Below are 8,463 nucleotides of genomic sequence, written 5' to 3'. Positions count from 1 at the left end.
TGGTCTTAGCACCTTTAAGTTGTCTAAGCACCCTCAAGTTGTCTAAGCACTTGTTAAACTTCTAAGAACTTGCATGATTTCTATGCACTTGCTAGTGATGTAAGCACTTACAGTGGTATAACATTTGCAAGTGGTCACAACACTTGCAAGTGGTCTCAATACTCACTATGAATTCGATGACCTCTAAGCACTTGCAAGTGAAACAAGCACTTGCAACTGGTGTAAATGTATGAGCACTTTCAAGTGCTTAAATCACTTGCAAGTGCATATATCACTTGCAAGTGCTTGGACCACTACTTAAAGGATAGAAAAATGCTTGAGTTTTCAAAAGTACCTGCATAGTGGACACCTCCTCCTTCATCTCTGCAACAGACGTCACAGCACCAAAAGCCACTGAGACCACCCTCTCCAGCACTCCTATCTCAGCTTCCTTCTTCAGAATGAGAGCTTCATTTTCTAGGGGAGATGCTTTTAATATCTCCATGTCTGCTCTAAGTCTCTCCATCTCTACTATAATTGGGACATAGGCCGAATAGGTGCCTTCGTTGCGTAGCCACAAATCCCGCTTCTCTGCTAAGACCAATTTAGCAGAACCAACCTTCGCTTCAGCAATATGGGCCTGCCCATCAAGATCTTCAACAATTCTACCTAACCATTCTATGTATAGGGGCTGGGATGCAACCTCAGTCAGTTTTGCAGGGTGATTAGACACTGTCAAGGCGTAGAAGTCAACAGTATGCTCTGTTTGTCCATATAAGATAGAAACACCGTAAAATCGGACATGAACTTCCTCACTTTGCGATTCAAACCTCCCCGTTGAGCCTTCACATTCTCCAAGACCATACCACCCACCACAGCCCATGCAATCTTGTGACTTTCGGGTTGAGCTTTAGCAGCTCCACAATTCTCAAAGGCAAACCCCCTAGCAAACTTTGTCATTTGTTCCCCATTAAAGGGGGCAGCCTGGTACACTTTCTGATACAAAAGACGGCAAGCGTCATATAGGTGATCCTGCACCATATGCAGGAAGACCTTTGTCTTCTTCTTTTCGGGAACTTTGAAGACAGTCAGCCACTCCTCAGGTGGCAAATCCTCGACAGTAAGGTCTTTGGGCAGCTTGCCCTCCATGCTCAAGTCGTACTCAGCATACAACTCAGCTGGCTGAGTAGCAAAAACCGGAGAGCTTTACATACTCAGATGACGCTGTCAACAATAAGAGAACAAGCAAACATTAGTTCTCAAGGGGAGCATGCATTGACAGGGAAACAATGTGCAAACAAAAGCCAATGGAGGAGATGTGTAAGAAGGATATGTGCATGCAGCAGACATGGAAGAGGAGCACAATACCTTTCCGAGCGGACTTTCCTGTTGGGGGCCGCGTGTTGTCTGGGAAGCTTCACCTTGCTCTGGAATTCGGTGAAGGGGTCTACACGACTGAGTCGGCATCCGCAAAGGGTCTCTTGCACCTCCTAGGGGGGTGTTCTTCTTGGGGATGGGATCACGCATCTCTGCGCACACGGCTGTGAAACGGTGAAACCGTGAGTGATGCAAGGCAGCAGAGGGATGAATGTGCAGGAAGCTCGCTTGGTGAGAGGGAATGGAGCAGAGGGAGAAGGGGGGCGCGCGCAACAGGCCAAATCAATGCATGCTTAAAGGAGGGTGGCCCGTTTCCTTTTCATGATGGCCCACTATTTTTCATATTAAGAGAAGGGAGGCGCCAAATCATTGCATGCTTTGAAGAGGGGGGCCCAATTAATATTATGATGGCCCACTATTTTCCATATTACTAATTTTAAAGACACTAAACTTCCCTCCTTTTAGGGGCTATTGGTGGTACCACCAAAAGGTGAAAAACGTGGTACCACCTATACATGCTTTCACCCTTACACAACTTCTCCATCACCTTATACAAAAACATTTTAATTCTCTAACAAAACGATAAAATAACAATAACAATAACAACTTCTCCATGACCTAGTATGATAAAATAACAATAATATTATTGTGGCATGCTACTAGATACTTGTACAAGAGGCGTCATGCCGTGCACGACAAGTGTGGTTGCTGGTCAGGATCCAGGGTGGCACACATTTTCCCTTTCCACCTTACGACAAACGCCTTTTCAAAGTGAGTTATTCTATGAAAGCTTTGAGGCATCCATGATACCTACCCTAGAGTTTAGTGTGGCTCTCTCGTGCATGTCGGCAGATGACCTCGCCTCCAACTTCGTGTATAGGTTTAGTTGTAGTCGGTCAATTAGAACCAGTATACATGTCGATATATCCACATTAAGAATGTTTTGTGTCGAATGGAGGAATTTGGGTGTCCCTCATTGCAAACTTGCCACCCGTATATGTCAATGAGCCTACATTTCCTGCATTGTGAACCAGCTTTGTGTCTACCTACATATGAAAAAAAAATTAATGCGTCAAGAGAATCAGATATCTTACTCTGCATTTGGAATATGTGCCCGAGCGATCTCTGCTAGCTTGGGAGTAGTGAATCTGGTAGGCTTTTCACCCCAACCATTGCTGGAGATACCCTCAGAGACAATGAACACTACCATTGTCGACTAGTATGTGCTCTCTTCCATTCTTTTAATTAACCCTTTGATGCAATCCTCATTCATATGGATTGTTGGGTTTATAAGGAGGAGACAAAGAGGCACTCTAGGAAGGCGGTGATGATGATTATCAACCAAGTGGCCCTCCACCCAGTTCGTGGAGATGTGTCAATCAACCACTTGGCCGAAACTCTCCTTCATGGACTTCTCTTCTTTGGCAATCGATGCACTACTACTAGCAACACGATTGTTGCTAGGCATTGAAGGAGCAAGCCTCGGATTCAACTGCAATCTAGATGTATTGGTTACCGCGCTTGATGTGGCAACTTGTGTAAGCCGTTAGACCCTAACATGCCCTTTCACAAGCGCCCTCTCTCTCCCTCACATGCCTCTCATGCCCAAGCTCCTCACACACCCTCTCACAAATCCCTCACAGGTGCCCCCTCTCTCTCTCTCCCTCGCACACTCACATGCCCCTCATAAATCCCTCACGTGCCCTCTCTCTCTCTCCCTCAAATCACTCTCACATGCCCCTCACAAATTCCTCACACGTCATCTCTCTCCCTCACATGCCCCTCACATGCCCTCTCTCTCCCTCAAATATCCCCTCGCACTTCCCTCACATGGTTTCTATCTCCCTCAAATCCCACCTTAATGCTCTCTCTCTCTCTCTCTCTCCCTCCCTCATTTGAATTCATCAAAACGCATCCATCTAAACGGAGAGAAAGAGGACCCAATTTTTTGGTGCTTAAGAGGGCCCAATTCAAGGCAAAGGGAGGGAACTAAGCCGTTTCCAAATTCCTACCAATGACCACCATTCATGTTTACACCACATTGCTACCTCTTGCATAATGATGAGAACCATGCGATAAAGCCCAATGGCTAAGTTATGAGGCAAAAATAATATACATACATACATATATATGTATGTATGCATGTATGTACATATATATACATACATACATATATATATATATGTGTGTGTGTGTGTGTGTGTGTGTGTGTGTGTGTGAATAGATTTACATATATATATTCCCTTTTAGGAAAATCCATTACTAGTCAAAATCTATTATTTGAAAATCATGCATGTTTATCATCTTGAGATTTGTACTAGGCTTCTCTTTGTGAGTATGGTTTGGCTCTTCAAATTTGGGTACGCGCATTTACCGAGCTAAAACCTCCAAGTTAAAAATGTTGAGCTATAATTTTCCACATGCATTAATCCATATATTTATCCAAGAAATTATACAACATACTAGGAAAAAAGGTTAGTGGGGATACATGTTCAATAGATACATGTCCATATATTTATCCAAGAAATTATACAACATACTAGAAAAAAAGGTTAGTGGGGATACATGTTCAATAGAATTTCTTGGCATGGCTTCCTCTACAAGCACACATGACCTCCATATCCTCTCTATTTACTTGTAGAGAAAGTACCTAGGGAATATTCCCTAGCATGATGATGTTCTCCATTACATTACCATGACCTCCTTTTCCTCTCTACTTCCCCCTTAGGGAAAGAGGAGTCCCTAAGATAGCAAGATCTCCTCTACATGCACATGAACTAGGATAACTTCGTGTGGTGAAAGAAAGAAAGCCCAAGTACTTTCTCTAGAAAAAGTACTTGGGGACAGCTTTTGAAAGAAGGCAAGCCGCCCAAGACTTTCGTTGTGGCGAAAGTACTTGGGACAACTTTTCAAAATTGCCATAACTCTCGCATCTAATGTCTAAATATAGTCATCTAGCGACTCAAATCGAAGGGAAAATGCCATTTGAGCACATTCAATGGGTTAAATCTTACAAAAAACATGATTTACTATCAAATTTTAAAAAATAAAGATCTAGGTCTATAATTGGATAAGTTTAAAAGCTATTTCTTATGCTTTTTTCACAACGACATTACTTAAGTCTATCCTACTATGTATCTAGGGATTATCTCTTCTATAGGCCCATGAACTCCTTGTCCTTCCTACTTTTATTAGTTAAGTTCATGGAGAGGAGTCTTTTACATAGGCATAATCTCTTTACATATGCCTACATTCACGTGTCTTAAATCCACCAGTCTGTCTCCATGCCACCCTCACATGTAACTCGGAATATTCAATTGTTCTTGTTTTCTTGCCATCATATAATATCAATGTTTCTTTCTTGGAATGTAAAGAAAACATAATTTAGTAATGTATTTCTTGGATAAACATGCTATGAGATCATGTGATTTTTCTCAAAAAGTTAGTAATAGCTTCTCTTTTGTGATACCTTAGCTCAAGTGCTCGTGGATTTTAGCTCGAAAATTGGTAGGTTCCTATATATATATATATATATATATATATATATATATATATCCATTAAATTTGACTTTTTTAAATTAATAGTGTTTTAAAAATAATAATTACATTAAAATGGTCAAATAAAAAATGGCCAACTTATTTAAGGGTGTTATTCACCATTCATTTCATGTGTAGTGACACAGTGTACTTCTTTTTGTTCCTCTTTACAATGAGCTACACAATCTCCTTCCCATCTTCTAATAAGAATCTATGTTTCAGAAATGGTCGAGTTCTTGTGAGTGCAAAGTTCTTACAAGAACAAGTAGCTCCCTTGTCATTGTATGGATTGCAAGCAATAGTAAATATTGGGTCCCAAGAGTTGCGTGTCACTCTAGAACCTACCCCTAATCATGAGAGAAAGGAGTTTTATATACTTGAGGACTTTGTTTTGACCAATTACTCCAATAGTTAATGCTTCGTTAAACACAAACTAAACAATCAATAGCCAGGCTTAGATAGCCCGCATAGAGGACTTCCAACTCATTCTAATGTGATAGATTTATGCAACACTTTACACAAGATAATAATAAAAACGGTGCATCAACCTCATCCCCACTGCTTCTGCAAGAGGAGATGGTAAGAGAATTTTGGAATACCTTTGGAAGGGAAACATGTTAACAAAGATTTTATTGAATGTCAAAGAGGTTATCAAGGTCATGGAGATCCCTAAGTAATATAATGGTGATATTGCACTTGAGTTCCCACAACCATGGGAACACGTGTAGGAATGGACTCCATGGAGTATAAGTATGATCCCCACTGGTGGTCAAAGTCGCAAACCTCCAACATTTCTTTCCCTAGTGTGTGTTGAAGAAGCCATTGCCTAGGTAGTTTTAAGTGTGTGAATAAGCATTTCTCGTGCTTAAAGAACTACAGGGTCTCAAATACATCACATTTTACTAGAAGTATACTAAAGGCACCGACCACTGTAGAGGAGTGCAGCAATGCATCTAGAAAGCTCCTTTTCCCTTACTACTCAATGCCATCGATGTGCATTGCTACATCTATTATGTGATGCCCTCCAATGTGATGATGAGATGATTAATGATACACATCAATTTCCATCAACATAATGTACGTGCAAGCACATCAAAGGCGCTAACTGATAGGAAAAAACAAATGGTGTCCAAGGTGTTAGGAGTAGATTGCAATTTCGGGGCAAGAAAGTACAAATGTGTGTGGCAAAAGAAATCGTGATGGCATTGATAGTGCAAGAAGGTAATTCTTGACTCTATATCCTTCCCCTGCAAGCCAACTACCATGCTTACTTTCTGCTAGGTTTGTTCTTGGGGTATTTGGACTATCATTACTTTCTGCTAGGTTTGTTCTTGGGGTATTTGGACTATCATTACTTCCCTCTATTGTTGTCATGATTGAACCCCAATTTGCTATGCGCACCTTCCACCAGCTCAACCAAGAGTCCATTGCTGAAATATTTCTATCCATTACATGATCATTGCACCTGCATATTGACGTATCAATCGAGCCTCTACTAGTGCAGCTTCATTGGTAGGAGCCATGTGCCACTTCTCGCACATTGCTTTGTGCTCTCCTTGAGATGTAGCGCACACATACTTTGTTGTGTGGGAAACCATGCTCTGCTCTCAACAATGAAATAGCTAATGGAGACATAGCCTAGTGGTAAGGTGTTGAAGTCCCATGCATGAGGTGTTGGGTTCAAAACCTACTAGCTATCGATGGCAGCATGAAAAAGCACACACGCACACGAGCACAAAGATCCAAAAAAAAGGCAAGACCTCTCCCTATGTATTTGGCCGTTATTTTTTCGACCATTGAGCACATGTCGAGCTGCATTCCAGTTAGCTTGAGCATCGTCTGCTATGAAAGCAAAGAAATATGCTCTTTCACAATCATGGTTTGCAATCACCTTATTAATGCATTCCTAGAATAGACATTGGGCCTCCATATCCTCCTCTTTCATTTTACATGTTCTGCAATTGTTAGAAGATCCTGCATGCTACGTGAAAACTCTAGTTTGTCTACTTCTTTATTGACATTCATAATAGGCTACCTTGGATCAAACACATGACAAGTCATGGTCACCCAATTTGATGTTCGTTCGAGTGTGGTCGAACTGTATCCATGCATGTCGTAGGTCCCCAGAGCTGGTCCGTCGCATTCGATTCACCAAAGCCAACCCTCAAGCGGCTCTAATGCACTTCTCACTTGAGGACCCTTGTCCTGGAAACCTGCTTCCATGAAAAAAGTCATAAGTGCACTCTAATTTTAGTTTTAAAAGTGCATCCAAGCCAAAGCTCTCATTACAAGGCCTGTGTGTCGGCTGCAGTCAGTGACCTCTGAAACCTAAAAGTCAAATTGTTCAGATTTCAAACTTTACTTATTTAGATTTTAATAACTCATTTATAAAAACATAACTGCCTAACCAATTTAATATTTCGTCGAGTAGCCAAAGCAGAGTTCCTCTTCTTGTTAACTGTATCAAAACAATGAACACTTTGTAGCACCACCATGCTAGCTCTCCTCTCACTTCAACCTCCAATGGTAGAAGCGTCCTCCACTCGGCCATGTTGGGTTGATCGGTCAAAGTATCAAGCATGCATGCCTGTGATGAAGGTGTGAGGTCTTTGAAATATGATTAGAAGATTGCATGGGCATGGTGATGCACCTTGACTTTGATAGTTCTTTCCTATCCACACTATGGGAACCCAAATGAGGGGGGATAGATTCTTGTGGAAGAGAAGGGGGGGTTCTTTTGTGCATTGTTGGCTAGAAAATGGTGGTATTGGGATAGAATCCAGTCTACCAACATTATCGTTTGCATTAGCTAAAACATACATGGAATTATAAAAGAAGATTCCATGTATTGCAACATGGCTAGGTGGGTTATCATATAGCAATGTGCCTATCTCTATATGAAGACATTGATTCTTCCACTGATGCACTTTGCATTCTACCAATCCTCCACATTTGATGGAAATAAAGCTACAAGAAAATTTTAATGCTTAGCTATAGAGCACAAAAATTAGGTATTGAACACAAAAAACAAAGAGTACTTATTGAATCTTACTGTTTGTCTTAGATCTTGTACTTTCATCATGGTGATGTAGCATTATGTTCGTGTGCATCTAAACATGTTGTACGCTTATCCATCTTCACCACATGATTGGCCCATTCCTCTGTCTCAAGAATGCATGCCTGTGATGATGAAGGTGTGAGGTCTTTGAAATACGATTAGAAGATTGCATGGGCATGATGACAAACCCTGACTTTGATAGTTCTTTCCTATCCACACTATGGGTGCCCAAATGAGGGGGGATGGGTTCTTGTGGAAGAGAAGGGGGGGTTTCTTGGCTAGACGATGGTGGTAGTGGGATAGACTATAGTCTACCAACATTATCATTTGCATTAGCTAAAACATACATGGAATTATAAAAGAAGATTCCATGTGCTGCTAAATGGCTAGGTAGGTTATCATATAGCAATGTGCCTATCTCTATATGAAGACATTGATTCTTCCACTAATGCACTCTACATTCTTCCAATCCTCCACATTTGATGGAAATAAAGCTGTAAGAAAATTTTTAA

This window comes from Cibotium barometz, chromosome 1 (assembly GCF_041138505.1).
Source record: "Cibotium barometz isolate CiBa-2024 chromosome 1, ASM4113850v1, whole genome shotgun sequence".
Lineage (NCBI taxonomy): Eukaryota > Viridiplantae > Streptophyta > Polypodiopsida > Cyatheales > Cibotiaceae > Cibotium > Cibotium barometz.
The sequence above is the reverse complement of the archived record's forward strand: the minus strand, read 5'-3'. Positions refer to the sequence as shown.